The sequence below is a fragment of the Rhododendron vialii genome, chromosome 13a (genome assembly GCF_030253575.1).
Source record: "Rhododendron vialii isolate Sample 1 chromosome 13a, ASM3025357v1".
Taxonomy (NCBI): domain Eukaryota; kingdom Viridiplantae; phylum Streptophyta; class Magnoliopsida; order Ericales; family Ericaceae; genus Rhododendron; species Rhododendron vialii.
Genome location: NC_080569.1, coordinates 18291538 through 18306785, shown reverse-complemented (window position 1 = coordinate 18306785; position 15248 = coordinate 18291538).

Here is a 15248-nt window from a genome sequence, read left to right as displayed (position 1 = left end):
TTTGATATCGGTGCGTAAGTTCCGTACTAAAGTCTGGGTCAGCTCCTCCGAGTTGCTGCAGGCCCCAGTCGTGCTCATACCCTCTCAGATTCTGGGCAGTGAAAGCGGGGACTTGGAAATCTTCGATCCCAGCTCGGTGGAGTCCTTGGCTCATTCCTAGTTGACGAAGGATGCGTCCGGGGACGTAGAATGTGAAAGCGGTCAGCCCAGCTATCACTACTCTCTCGAATCCTGCAGAACTCAGGGCCATGTCTAGAATGTTTAAAGCTTCATGCCGCCATATGATCTCGTTCGGCCGCATTTCTCTCATAAATGCGCACCATTGATTCACAGACATTTCTGGATAAATCATACCCCGCTGGTGCATTCGGCCGGGCAGGTGAGGCCAATTTGCTTCCGGTGCTGTGAGCAATCCCAATTTGTCAGATAACCAGAGCTGCATGAGTGGAAAAACAAGTAAGAAGTCACATAAAGCTTGAGAGAAAAGACAAGTAAGGAGCCTCGATATGGCCTTAGTTGAGAGATGAGGTAAAAGCAGAACGTGTGAAAGCCGGAAAAAGGAGAGCTGAGTGAGAATTAGGCTAACCTGCAGTAGTAGTGGACTACCGCCGAATACGTCTGTTTGGCCGGAAGAAACCAAATCCAAACCTATGAGTGTCTCTGCCAGAACCAGTGGTACCACATTTCTCCGGGCACCCATTTGAGCGGCGACGCTCACCAGCATGGGGTTGACTTGCCCATTTGGAGATACCAGTAAATAAGCAGCCAGCACGCCAATTGCCAGGGCAAATCGACGTCGAGCCTGCGCGGCTATATTCTCTATGTCCCCTTCTGGCCCATACCACTCCATTAGGCGCATGATGTTGATTTGCCCTCCAGTTAGCAAACTTTCGGCCGCCCCTCTAGTAATATCAAGACTTGACTGTAATAGCTTTGGCATGCTCTTCCTATAAGGCGGCACGACAATCACGCTCGAGGCGACTCCTTGGAGGTATGCTTGGAATTCCTCCACGGTTGGGCACAGCTCGTTAATCCCAAACCTGAACACGTGAACCTCAGGGTCCCAGAATTGTAGGGCTGCCCTCAGAAACTCTGGACAGACCCTCACATTGCGAAGGAAGCGAAATGCGGCCAGCCCGTGAAACCGGAATGACAACCAATCTCCAGCAACAAAGGCCGCAAGCCAAGGGCTGATCAAGGCCGGAAGATTATTTGCCATTCTGCTTCTTTGTGGGACTTTCCAACTGTGGGAGAAATGCCTTTAATTTGCAGGATATTGGCCTCTTTATAGGCAGAATGCATAGAAGTGTCGTCCCTTCACAGTACAAACCTCCATGCCATGTGGCGTTTTCTTCTTCAAAGTAAGGGCATCTCTGCACTGCCCCCCCCCCCCCCCCCCCTCTCTGAAGTACTCTGAACAGTTAAAGGTTGATGACAAGGCTTGGACGTCTAAATATCTAAGATGGTCAAATAAAGGTGGCCTGGCACGGCCCAACCATCGCGCGATGATATCAGTCCATCGCGCGACAGAGCATCATCCACACCATCGCGCGACATTCTCAAACCCTCGCGCGACGGTTCAGTCTGCATTTTGACAGATTTCACCAGCTACTGTCCAATTTTGGTCGCGTCCTGTTCCAAGGGTACTTTTGCAACTTTTGTGGTTCCGGCAAGTCAATATGAGCATATGCAACCATGTCCAAGCATCGGATTCGAGATATCACGTTTTACGGGGTTTTTGAACCCTCGGTGGCTCGTTTCAAGGCCAAATGTGTGTTTCGGAAGGTCGAAACTCGTGCCGGAGGGTCGTGTCCTTTTCTCTCAGGCCGTACAAGTCATGGTGACCTGTTGTGACTATACGGAGGTGTCGGTTTCAGTCCGGGACATAATAGAGTCTTGTTTCCCCATCTCGTGTCCCTTTTGTGTCCTTCGTAAGGTTTTTGGGCAGTTTTGTGTTTCGGGAGGTGTTTCTCGAATCCGTCGGCTCTCTTGAGTCATTTTGTGTATACATGACCTCACGAAAGTGTTCTTCTTCTCCAAGTTAGAATATTCTGGTTTTTGGCTTTTAAATGTCCAATATTTCGTATCCTCGTATCCTAACCGTATCCTGGGGTACATTTTCGTTTTTTCTCCGAGTCAATCATGTGTGTGCGTGTGTGTGCGTTTGTGAACAGTCTCGGTACATTATCAATGCAAGTGTGGTATTAGTGGCAAGCGTTTATTTATTCTAAGATCATTGCAAGAGTAAAATGAACTGGAAATGCAAATTTTATAGCTAATCCATATCTATCCATGTCGAAACAAGGAACACTACTGTGCATGCGGCACTTCGGCCGGTCAAAGTCATCATGTCAGCTCGGGCACACTCGCCCATCAAATCAAAAAGGCGCGCAGGCCCCAAAAACATGTATCAAGTATCAACTAAGGCACTCCGGCCTTCCATCTATCTACGCGGGCACGCAGGCCCAAAAGCAAAAATCAAAGACGCGGAGAGGCAAATGAGGCTTCCTAGTAGCCCTCAGTCCTCCCCGAACTAGTCACCATCCCCGTCGTCGTTGTCGTCGTCGTCGTCTCCCTCTCTAGGATCCTGTCTAAAGCCAGGGTCATCGGCTGAATCGTCTGAACCACTGCTGTCAGGCGCCTCCTCGTCCTCCTCTTCTTCTTCTCCTTCCTCTTCCTCTTCTTCCTCGGAATCCTCGGGCAGGATCAGCCGCTTCTTGCGGACCGGCTCATCTTGCGAGGGCCTCTGGCGCATCTTCAATTGATACCTCTCCTCTGCGCGCGCCACGGCCTCTCGGGCCGCCTCCTCGCTCGCGACGGGTGGCTGTACGCCCCGCGTCTGTGGTCTAGTAGTAGGTGGAGGAGCGGGAGTCCTGCTTGCCAGCTTTTTCTGCGGAGGCTCTCTTGCGCTCTTCCTCCTAGGAGCCGCCTGTCCCTGTGTCTGCATTGTAGAAATTTTGCACATTTAGTATACATTCTATATGTTGTATGTTTGCAAGCAGGTACAATCTATTTCAAAGTGGACGGCAATTAAAGTACGCTATGTATCGAGCAAAGCATGCATGTGTCAAGTATCGAATGCAGGAATGTATCGTTTTTCTGAAGGGTATATACCTGAGATCTCTGAGCTGCCGGTGATGGATAGCGCAAGTCCAAAGGCAGGCCACTTGCCGCCCGCCTTATCACGTTCTCTAGAGCAAGCATGCGCCGAATGGCCTCGTTCGCCCACTCACTGGGCACCTGCAAGAATATCTTGAGCATAAGTAATGGAGCAATATCTCGAGGCTTTATGGAGGTACAATAATGAAGGGTACAATGCCTTACCGACACGGTGACGGGCGCTGGCTCAACTCTGGCAGGAACAAGGTGCAGCTCGGCCGGATTGCCCTGAGAATCCACCACGGCTATACGCCATGTCAACTCTGGTGGCCCACCTCTCACAGGTCCACTCGGACCCCGCCTCGCGCGACTCTCGCCACTGCTCTGCCTCGCAGCGACGGCCCTCCTCTCCTCAGCAGCTCCCCGGGCCTGACTCCGGACCTCCCTGAACTCTCGTACTCTCAACGGCCCCGCCAAGCGCTCTCTCTGGTAAATCGCATAGTCCATGCCGGGACGCAGATAGCGCGTCAAGTCAGTGTCGGGCCGTGTGAAGATCTCTAGCTCGGCCAACGTGTACTCCCCTGTGTGTGAGGCCCGTGGTGGAAGCGGTCCGGGCACCTAGAACCCTGCATGGCCAAGCGACTGGCGTGTCACTCGGTCACCCAAGTACCACTGCCAACCAAAGGCTGACTCCAGCAGCACTCTGCTCGCCGTCACGACCCTGCTCTTGGCCAAGTACTCAGGCTCTGACTCTGCCACTTTCCAAGGATCCCACTCTACCTGTGCAAGCAAACAACGCAAATGTCGGTCAGCGACAGCATTAAAGCAATAAAAGGGACGCTTATTTAAATTTGATGAAGTCGTGACATACCTGTGAGGGTCGGAGCTCGTCTAGGTATACCCTGAAGCCGTTCAGGTCGCCTCGCCCTCTTTTCTCTCCCATATTCTTCTTGCTCCAGATATGAGCACGTGGGAGGATCCCCAGGTCCAGGCTCTTTGTCACTGGACGGCACATGTTCAGAACTTCGTAGGCCCAGAGCTGCACAGTTATCGAGGTTCAAATCATTAGTACAATGCAGGAGTATATCTAAGCAGTTTATGTATCCAAACAGATAAGTACATAATGGAAAATGTGCTTTACTCAATGATGATCATACCTCCCAAATCCGCCAGTATCCAGCTGTGCTCATCTCGGTCCTCGACGAGTCCCCCATGAAACCATAGGCCACACCAAGCGCAGCTCCTCCCCAGTCAAAACGTGAGGCCGTCCTCAGATCCCTCAGTGCAGGCAGGTACGATAGATGGACCTTGCTACGCCTGTTCGGATACAGGGTGGCACCAAAAAGGTACAACAGGTACGCCCGGGCCATCTGCTCCGCCTCCTGCTCCGTCGCCACCTCCTTTGCAAGGTATCTCGTGAACTGGCCATATCTCGCCATCCCCTCCTCAACCTTGGGCACCTCTCCCAAGAACCACTCCAGGGCCGCCTCGTCCTCCTGAATGCCCGAGTCAAACGGGATGGGGTCACCTCCAACCCTCAAACCGGTAAGCGCCGCGAAGTCAGTAGGCGTCACTGTCATCTCCCCGAGCGGTAGGTGGAAAGTATTGGTGGTATCTCTCCATCTCTCTGCAAGTGCAACCAAGACCGCATGGTCATTCCTGGCCCGAGTCAGGGTCTGTATGAACTCCCCAAAACCTGCCATATCCACCAACTGCCTCACCCTCTCCGGCAAACCCTGGTACAACGCCAAGGAGCTACAGGCGCCCCCGAAACCTCGAATATCCCTCTGTCTCGCTCTATCCTGCATTAGATACGGAAACAAGCAACAGAGGATATATCAGCATGCAAAGCTTTCATTCTCAAGTTCTAGGTAATCAATACAACTTGGCAGTGGATGGTTGGTTCAAGTTATTATGTTTCATGCATGGCGTTCGATGTGAAGCTATAGTCTCACTATTCTTATCTACTTCAAAGGGTTGCGCTATGTTTCTCAGTTTTCGAGCACATGCATTGTATTGAAATGACTATCACAAAAGTAAATGAAGGATTTTCAGAAATTTACCTCAGCCCAGCTGCTAGAAATGTGGGTATCGGGATCTCTCAGAATGAGCTCGGGATCGTACTCCGCTTGCCGTGGCTTGTATGCCGCAAATCCGGACGGTACGAACAGATGTGGCACTGGTGACTTGTACCCCTCTGCTGAAAACGGAGCACGAGTCAAGCTCTCTGCCTCTGACACTGCGGTCACTCTGGGTCCCTCCCCCCTCGCTCCAACCCACTCCTCGGTCTCCGCGTCCCTCAAAACCTCCTCCTCACCGGCCCTCGCCCTCTCGGCCCTCGCCGTAGCCTCTGAAGCGGCTATCTCCCGCTCTCGCTCCTCTCGAGCCTTCAAAACGGCGGCCCCAATCATGGGATCCTCCTCAAGCAGCCGGGCTAGCCTCTCGTCACTCAGGAACTCTGCAAGATCCTGTCTTGTGATCGGCTTGTGGCCTGACGACGTGGCCCCCGGCCGAAACAGTACCTCCTCCAGTGGAACCTCCGTGGCTTCCTCTTCCTCGCTCGCCACGCCCTTACCCTTCGCCGGATCCCTTGGCGGAGTCTCGCTTGGCTCGGCACCACCATCCTCGGCACCTCCACTGCCTACACCCTCGGAACTGCTACCAACCACCACCGAACCACTCACGGCCTCGCTCGGGTCCAATTGCACGACCCCAGCCCCCTCGGTCCCGATCTCAACCATCGCGCGACGGTCTGACTGCGTCGCGCGACGATTCTCGCCGCCAACCGCCTCTTGCTCGTGGCTCCGTATGCCATCACCGCCGCCCGCTACCTCTGCACTGGTGTCTACAACAACCCCCGTCGCCGGCCGATCCTCTGTTTCGACCACCATTGGTCTTCCCTCGTCCTCCGGACGATCAACTACTTCCTCACTGCCCCGAGTAACGTCGTGATCAGCCATGGATGATGATACGCACGTGGGTTTGCTTGGTTTTGGGACGAAATCAAGGGTTGGAGAGGAAGAGTTTGGGAGAGAATAGTGTTGGAGGGAGTTCGAAACTGCTGCGAGCGGTTTTCGAACGTCCCCGTCGGTTGTATGGAAGAAGGCAGGTCCGGGCCGGGTCTGGGCTCTTAACAGATCCGGGCCTGAACAAGGAACCCTCGCGCGATGGTATTACTATGTCGCGCGATGGTTTGGTTGGGCCTCCCGGCCCAATGCAACTTCTGGATAGGCCCAATCATGCTCATCCACCCTTAAGAGCCCATAGGTTCTCACTTAGGCGCTGCAACAATTTCGAAGTTTATTGTGAGTCAATGTCTTTTAAACCCGACACACGTTTATATATCCCCAGCAGTGGTCCGTCCAACTTTCAATCAGCGACGATCCATCCGTCCAACGTTCAATCAGCGACGATCTATCCGTCCAACGTTCAATCAGCGACGATCCATCCGTCCAACTATCAATCAGCGACGATCCATCCGTCCAACTTTCAATCAGCGACGATCCATCCGTCCAACTTTCAATCAGCGACGATCCATCCGTCCAACTTTCAATCAGCGACGATCCATCCGTCCAACTTTCAACCAGCGACGATCCATCCATCCAACTTTCAACCAGCGACGATCCATCCGTCCAACTTTCAATCAGCGACGATCCATCCGTCCAACTTTCAACCAGCGACGATCCATCCGTCCAACTTTCAATCAGCGACGATCCATCCGTCCAACTTTCAATCAGCGACGATCTATCCGTCCAAATTCGGATCAGCAATCAATCTGCTCACCGATCCGTTGGTGCACGGTATTTGTATATACTTGCTAACACTTTTCGTTTACATCGGCTTTTGGGTGGATTGGATGGGTGTCTAGAAATCTTTGACGTTACCCGTACCAGCCAATGGTGCTTCGCGTGCCGTCAAAGAGGGACTACTGTAGACACCCCAATCTGACTTCCCGATCGTTTTACTTTCTTCTTCGGTTTCTTGATTCCCCGATGATGAGTCAGGTCGAAACAGTCCCGAGAACTTGGAATGGCTTGAGTTTGGCATGTGAGGAACCCATCCTTAGCCTTAAAACCTTAAATCAGAACCTGAACCTTGGGTTTGAATGTCGCGCGACATATTGGAACCCTCGCGCGATGGTTCATTTGCCAGGTGGTGGTCAAAGTCAAGGCTTTGACCATTGACCATCGCGGGGTTGGCTGGACCCTCGCGCGATGGTCTCACTTCATCGCGCGATGGTCAACACCTGTCATTTTCACCCAGATTGCGTGTTGGTCAGGGGGCTACAGACCCACGTGACCCCGTTTTCTCGGCTGAACAGCGTTCTGGGGGGGGGGGGGCTCCCCTTGCACCACCTCACCCCCCATTCTCCCATCACCTTTGTCACCCACTCCTCCACCAAGCATTTGTAACCAGCATTGTTGGCTGGTTACAAGGGCTTGGTTAGCCATCCACTAACCCCCTTCTCCTATAAATACCCCCCCCCCATGCTTCCTTGCAAAGGGTTACAAAAAAAACTCCCTAAGAAAGAAGGAAAAAAGCTCAAGCACAAATACCTCACACAACTCAAACCCACATAGTCACCCTCCAAATCTCACCATCTCATCATTCAAGCCATTTCCAAGGCACTCAAAGCAAAGGTATAATATCTTTCTGCTCACTGTTCGAACCCCTGAGGGGGGCTGGCAGGGTCAAGGCTGGTAATTGATACCAGTTCTGGCCCTAAAGCTGGCAGAGTTTCAAGAGTCTGTTGGCTGGGAAACCCTCGCGCGATGGTCCCGTTTCCTCGTGCGACGATTCTGTCTGCGTGAGAATGGACCACGTGGGGAAGGGACCCTGGTCTTTACGTTTATTATTGTGCATATGGCTCTTTTAAAAGTCTTTAAAGGAGATTTAGCTCACTGCTTTGCTGTTTTGCATGTTGAAAATCACTATTAGGCTTAGTTTATAGCACTTCTTGGTTTGGAATGCTTTTGGGATGCTCCTGAACATGTCTCAAAGCCCTAAGTATGCAAAGCAATTCCTGGAAATCCAGTCAGAACAATCGTGCGGCTGTCTCATACTGTCGCGCGATGGTTCTCTCTCTCCCAGGGAATGCCCTTGCATGAGCAGCTTGGCCTTGGCCTTCGTTTAGACACCCCCACTGTTTAGGGGTTGCTTTTTCATAATATTTCTATCTGTTGGCTGTAATATTGTTTAATTTCAAGTACCCATAAACTGCTTGGTTTGCACCTGGGTGAGCACTGGTCCTTCCAGAGCCCAGAAGGGAATGAAATTCAAACCATTGGTGAAACATGAACACTCGCGCGAGTGTATGGGAATGTCGCGCGACGGTTTGCTTGCATGCGGATGAACTCACGCATGCAAGCTGGCTGTTTCTTCGTGCCAAAATCATACACATCGCTATCTTGATGTATGATCGATGTTTTTGAACTTCGTTCCATTTATTACTTGTCATCTTACTAATCCATGCCATATCTTATCACATCCTGCAAACTGTTACAGTTTTAATCCCCGATTAACTGTTCCCCCGCCCTAATTGGCTAAAAACTGATTAATGAAACAGAATCGCAAAACAAACATTTTCGCAAATGCCTAAGTAGAGACCGATCTCCGGATTGGGCGAGAGGGGTGCCACAAAACCCTTCCCCTCTCGTAACCGGGCTCCCGAACCCAGATATGGTTATGACGGACTGGTTCCTTAACTTTTTCAAATCGAAACAGCGCGGCAAGCGCTTCGAAATACGGTTCCTTGGGTGTCGGACCTTCAAAACCCAAGTGGCGACTCTGTATTTTGCGAGCGCTTGCTTCCCCGCTCGCGCTCCCTCGCGTTTCGGAATCCGGAAGTTCCGAAGGGCACGCATGCCCACAGGCGGGTAGATCATGCTTCAGGATGACCGTGCCGTTGAGATTGGACAGGGCCGGCTCTCGTTGATTTGAGACGGGCAGATCAGTGTGCAGAATGATCGAGCCGTTGAGATTGGACAGGGCCGGCTGTCGTTGATTTGAACTGGGCAGATCAGTGTGCAGAATGATCATGCCGTTGAGATTTGGACAGGACTGGCTGTCATTGATTTGAACTGGGTAGATCAGTGTGTAGAATGATCATGCCGTTGAGATTGGATTGAATTCTAATCCCCCAAAGGGCATTCTAAGTGCCAACAGAGCGGGACAGCGAGGTTGTGTGCTTGATGGTTACCATGGTAAATGAGACAAGGAAAGTGGTGTGTGGCATTCCCCGATACTTGCACTAACCCACAGAAGCGATTCCGTCATAGAATTTTCCTGTTTTAAACATTTGATATACAATATGCAAAGATGCATACTAAGAAAATGCACAAATTGAAAATGTAGATGCAAGCTAAAGGCGGCTCCTACGAGGACAACGACGCCTAAGGACTACCACTGAGCCCAAGTACTTTACTGCTTTTTGCCCTGGAGATGCGCACCAAGATAGAGAGACATTGAGCGGGCTGGCGTGCCCCAGTTGACATTGTAACGGCATTGGGCCTGCACGCCCTTTCTTCGATGCTTAGGCAGACGAGCCCCAGAAATATGCTTTGCTTGGCCTTGGGCCGACATGCCCTTGATGTCCACAAGATTCCACTGCTTGTGGATTACTGATACTAGGGTAGCAATGTAACAATTGCGTTTTCCAGTTTATTGACACTCTTTTACAAGCGTTGAAGAGAATGCAAAAACTAACCACTAATATCTAATTTGCATTGACAAGTGATTTGAATCGACACACAGACGTGCGCACATAAACAGACTCGCCTAGCTCGAATGAAAAGGGAAAAAGAGCCCCAGGGTATAATGCAAACCCTTAGACACACGGAACATAATGAAATTTTTGGGTATTAATGAGCCAAAAACTCACAACATTCCTTAGACAGGTGAAACTAACACTTGCGAAAGACGCAAAAAGGCACAAAGACCTGTACAAACAAAATCGAGAAAAGCATCTCGAAACGACAGTTGATTGAAAAGCTGGAAAAATGTCGCAAAAACGGACATAAGACGCAGATAATGACTCGTATAAACCCGGACTGAAACCGACACCCCCATGCAGTCACATTAAGTCCATATGACTTGCATGGTATGACAAGACTTGGCAAAAGCCCCTGGAATGACATTCGAGGGTAGTAGCTAACTGCTACTGTCTGTTGCAAGAAGCGTGCGCAGATTTGAGACCAACGCACCTCACTTCGAACAAACGCGCTATGGTTGCTTACACCAGACTTCGCTGAACTTAGAATAAATTGTGAGCCGGTTAAGGCCTCTAGCATTTCGTTCTGTTTTTGATGCTTCAAATATTTTAAGACTTATGCTCAGCCTGTAAATTGAAGAAGCAGTTTGTAATAAAATTGAAAGACAAAGGTTTTCCCCCTTCTGATTCCTCCAATGCAGCCTGATCTGATCTTCGATCCTCTTCGACCTTGATGTGTACCCAAAATGTCAACCATGGATCCAATTGATAGAATGTGACCGAGTCTCAAAGAGAGACTGCCTACGTATCCCAAGCTAGGGAATCAGGTCAAAACGTAGTTCAGGCCAAGGTTCACTCGAGTATTTTACCGTACCTTTTATGCTATAACTTTTGCCTAGAACCGCCCATTCGGGTTTTCGGTCTAGCGAGCTTTCAAATGTTGCCTTTACTTTTGCCTAGACCTCCTTCATAGGTTCTTGGTCTAGCAGGCTGCTCTAACTTTTGCTTGGAACTGCCCACCCTTGGGGCTTTCAGCCCAACGAGCTTCTCTCAGGGAAAAGACTTTTGAATTGATCCATGTTGACCAAGGTATTTGAAATTGATTGCCATCGAGGTCGTCGAGATCGATGATCTCTAGCCACAGCCTCAGATAAAACGGCTTTGATAGCGCAGAGTCCAGTGTGCTTCGGTTGACATGTCTCGTTCCAGACCAATTTTGAACTTGCTAACTTGTACTTGGTGGAACGCTGTTCCTACAAACTTGAACATGTATGAGGCGCTGGACCTTTTGAGCTTCTGCTTTTTGGCTTGGCATCCGGTAGCAACAAGATTTGATGTTCCTTTATCTCAGGGTCTACGTTAGGCATGTCATTTGAGAGACCATGTCAAAATATCGATGCTTGTTTGACCGGGCGCAATGCTCCTTTGGGGACAGTGTTGAACCAGTTTGAACCATTTGGAGGTCTACTTCATCTTTCAAGTTTATTTGAAAACTATTATTTCAATTTATAGGCTGAGCATGCCTTTCGTCTTCCCTTTCGGCGAGGGAACACATTTCCTTGGGAATGATCCCATCGAAATCTATCCCTTCGTTGTCTGGGTCGACACAGTTTATTCACAAGTCAACAAAGTACTTAGAAGCAAGATAATGCATATCATAAAGAAAGCCCCTCGGGGTTGCCAAGTACAGCAAAAGACTCGAATAGACGCTACGACATGGAGGGCCAAGAGGCACAACCTCCGACTCAGAGCTAGATTCAGACAACTTGACAGATACTGTGTCAGACTCAGACAAAAGCCAATGCAAACTAGACGCGGTTTGAAAATGCAATATTTAAAAAAAAAAGCTACTCATAGCTTCCACAAAAAGAGGTAGGATCCAGCGGGTATCAGGCCCAAGCAACAGCACTTCGGCCTCCTCAGCTTCTTCGACCAAACCTACTCGGTGCTCCCATGAACAATGGACCTCAGCCCGTTAGTCTGCTCCTTCATAAGTTCCTCATTACTGTCAATCCAGGTGTCGGCAGTGAAGACCTCAATTGCCCAACCTACAGCCATCATGTTAATCTCCAGTTCGAACGGGATGGATACGATTGGTTTGGGTTGGCTCTCTGGGACGATATAGTGGCTAGGGTTAAATATGGTGGAGCTCGGGTTGATTTGAGTGGAGGTGATAGATATCTGACCAACCAGAGGGTCAGAGTTGTGTTGAGGCAAGGAGTTGGAAATGACGTTGGGCTTTGGTGGAACTTGAACCGTGCCATTGTCAATGAGATCTTGAATCTCATGTCGAAGACGATAGCATGCGTCAGTGGGATGGCCAGGCATTTGGTGGAAGGCACAGAAGAGGTGAGGTTTGTAACCAGAAGGTAGAACTTTTGGCGGGGAAGTTGGGATCAAGGGTTTGAGATGCCCAGACTTGACGAGTTTTTCCATCACTGCGGATAGAGATGCCTCGAAGACAGAGAAATTCCGAGGTTGGGTTCGAGCCCGGTAGCTTTGGGCATTTTGAACTTGGTTGACATCGGCTGTTGATGGTGGTGGGGTTGTGATGATACCACAATCAACGAGATCTTGAATGGCATGTCGAAGCCGGAAGCAAGCATTGGTAGGATGGCCAGGCATCTGATGGTAGGCACAATAGAGGTTATACTTGAAGCTGGGTGATGGATTTTTGGGTAGAGGAGTTGGATTGAGGGGCTTGATGGAACCAGCATCGAGGAGCTTCTCATAAATTGAGGCCAAAGGTGTAGAGAAGCGTGAGAAAGTCCTTGGTGGGTTTCGGCGAGTGAACTGAGAATCCAAAGCGGAACCCTTGTTTGCTTCGCAGTTGCAACACATTGCCTCATCAATAGGATGCATTATTTCGCCTTCGGGGCTGAATTCATCACTAAGTATGTCCTCCCCTTCGGCAATGGCTTCGACAAAGGAATCAACATCCTCCTTCGAGTGAGTCTTAGCCTCATGGAATTCAATCAGGTCATTGAACATGTCTCCTGAGCATAGTTTGATTCCGACCGTTGGAGAGTGGTAGGCTTGAGGAGGTTCTTTGACTAGCCCCATATCTGGCTGCGGGGCTGTGGAGGTAACGAGGCCAACGAGTCCCTGGACCATAATCATCTGTTTGTCCATCTTGTGACCCAATTCTTCTACAGCCTTCTTGAGCTCAGCCAGCTCCATTTGTACTGCCATTCTGAATTGATGAACGAGGTAGGTGATATGACCTTAGAAGCAAAGGTGCAACAGCTCCGGCAGATATTCCCAAGCAGGTTTGGCTCTTCTTTTCAGTACTCTCTGACGATGCAATGGCCTTAAGCTTCGGACAGCAAAGTAAGACAAAAGCTCAGTGGTGTTCCTACAGTAAAATGCAATGTACATGTCGTTGTCGGTGTCAACCCTAGACTCTAGAACTAGAGACAAGTCTGTCTCATGATGTTCGGACGCTGCCAGAATCCTCGAAATTCTTTTTTAGGGTGTATCCTTTGAATAGATCAAACTGATCCTAAGAGATGTCAAAACAGACTAAGTCTTCGACTAGTCCCATTTGAAGATTCGACTTTGAATTAGAAACAACTTGGTATTGACGGCGTGACACCTTAACCGGGGTGGCGTGAGCAACGCTGTGCTTTAGCCGGGGTGGTTGTAAGTGACAAGGCACTTGTAACCTGAATGATATCAATGTCACGACATCAATACTTTGTGGTTCCTTATTGTCGGTCGAATCCTTAATCGGGCATGAGCCAAAGATTTAATAAGGTTTGATTTCTCAAAGTCTCGCTGATCTAAGGACTTTGAAAAAATTAACAACGTGCACCATCGAGATGCACGACTCTTCATCGGGTCTAGCAGCGTCCTAATAAGCATAAGACAGACTCGAAAGAGAGAGACAACCTAGAAGCCGCCCTAATCATGCTCCTACGCAAAACAGAATGTATGTATGTACAGTTCCAAAGACGAGTTTGCCTCACGAGTTTCAGACGTTGCCGGAATCCTCAGAATTCTTTTCGACGATGTGTCCTTGAGTAGATCGACAGATCCTAAAAGAAGTCAAAATAGACTAAATCTTTGGCTAGTCCCTTTTGAAGATTCAACTTCAAATTTGGAACAACTCGATAGTGATGACATGGCACCTTAACCTTGAACACGGTGGTGTATAGTGACTTCGCACTTCAACCTGGGTAGTACCGGTGACACGGCATCACTACTTCGTTGTTCCTTATTGTTGGTTGAATCCTTAATCGGGCATGAGCCAAGGATGTAGTAAATTTTGATTTCCCAAAGTCTCATTGAACTAAGGACTTTGCGATTGATAACGAACATTCGACAGAATGAACGACTCCTCATCGGGTCCAACAACGTCTTAGACAGCGTAAGACAAACTCGAAAGAAAGAACCACCTTAAGCGTGCTCCTATGCAAAACAGTGCATGTACAGTGCATGCGATAGGGAAAGCAGTAACACGTAGACAGTATATGGGGGTTAGATGCAAGTAATCTTACCCTGTAGGTACCTGTCCTAGTTTGGAGAGTTCTAATGCTTTGTATATGCAAAGGCTGGTTTTGGCTTGTAACGGGTTCCTCGGACTAGAGCCAAGATATACCTCCCGCTGCCCGCGTAATCGCAGAGCAACAGTCAAATGGTAGAATGACTCATCATCGTCGAAGGTTGTTGGTCATTCGGGGTCCCCGAGCTCCGGTAAACCGTGCCGGATTGCCAAAACGATTCAACGAGGCTTATCCCACATCGATGCAAATGAAGATGCTAAAGAATTTGATTAATCGAATAGAATCGCAAATTCGCAAATGCCTTTTCAAATTTGGCTCTCTTTATTGATCAATACTTAGAAGAAACTACACGAGAGAACAATCGGAAAAGCCCCAGATTGGATGGCCGAACACGAGGTCCTGTTAAATCACCAATCCTTTCTTTAGCAGCGCGAAGCTCACTATTTTGACAGACTTTTGTGGGATTGTTCTCGAGCGTATTAAAATCTAAGTATAGACCAATATTGATTCGGTCCCCAGCAGAGTCGCCACTGTGGGCATGCGTGCCCGTTTTCGGAATTTCCGGATTCCAAAACGCAATGGGGCCCGGGTCGAGGGAGCGCGAGCGGGGAAGCAAGCGCTCGCAAAATACAGAGTCGCCACTCGGGTTTGAAGGTCCGACACCCAAGGAACCGTATTTCGAAGCACTTGCCGCGCTGATTGATTTGAAAAAGTTAAGGAACCAGTCCGTCATAACCATATCTGGGTTCGGGAGCCAGGTTACGAGAGGGGAAGGGTTTTATGGCACCCCTCTCGCCCAATCCGGAGATCGGTCTCTACTTAGGCATTTGCGAAAGATGTTTGTTTACGATTTTGTTTGATTAATCAATTTTTAGCCATTTAGGGCGGGGGAACAGTTTAAGGGATTAAAACTGTAACAGTTTGCAAGATGTGAT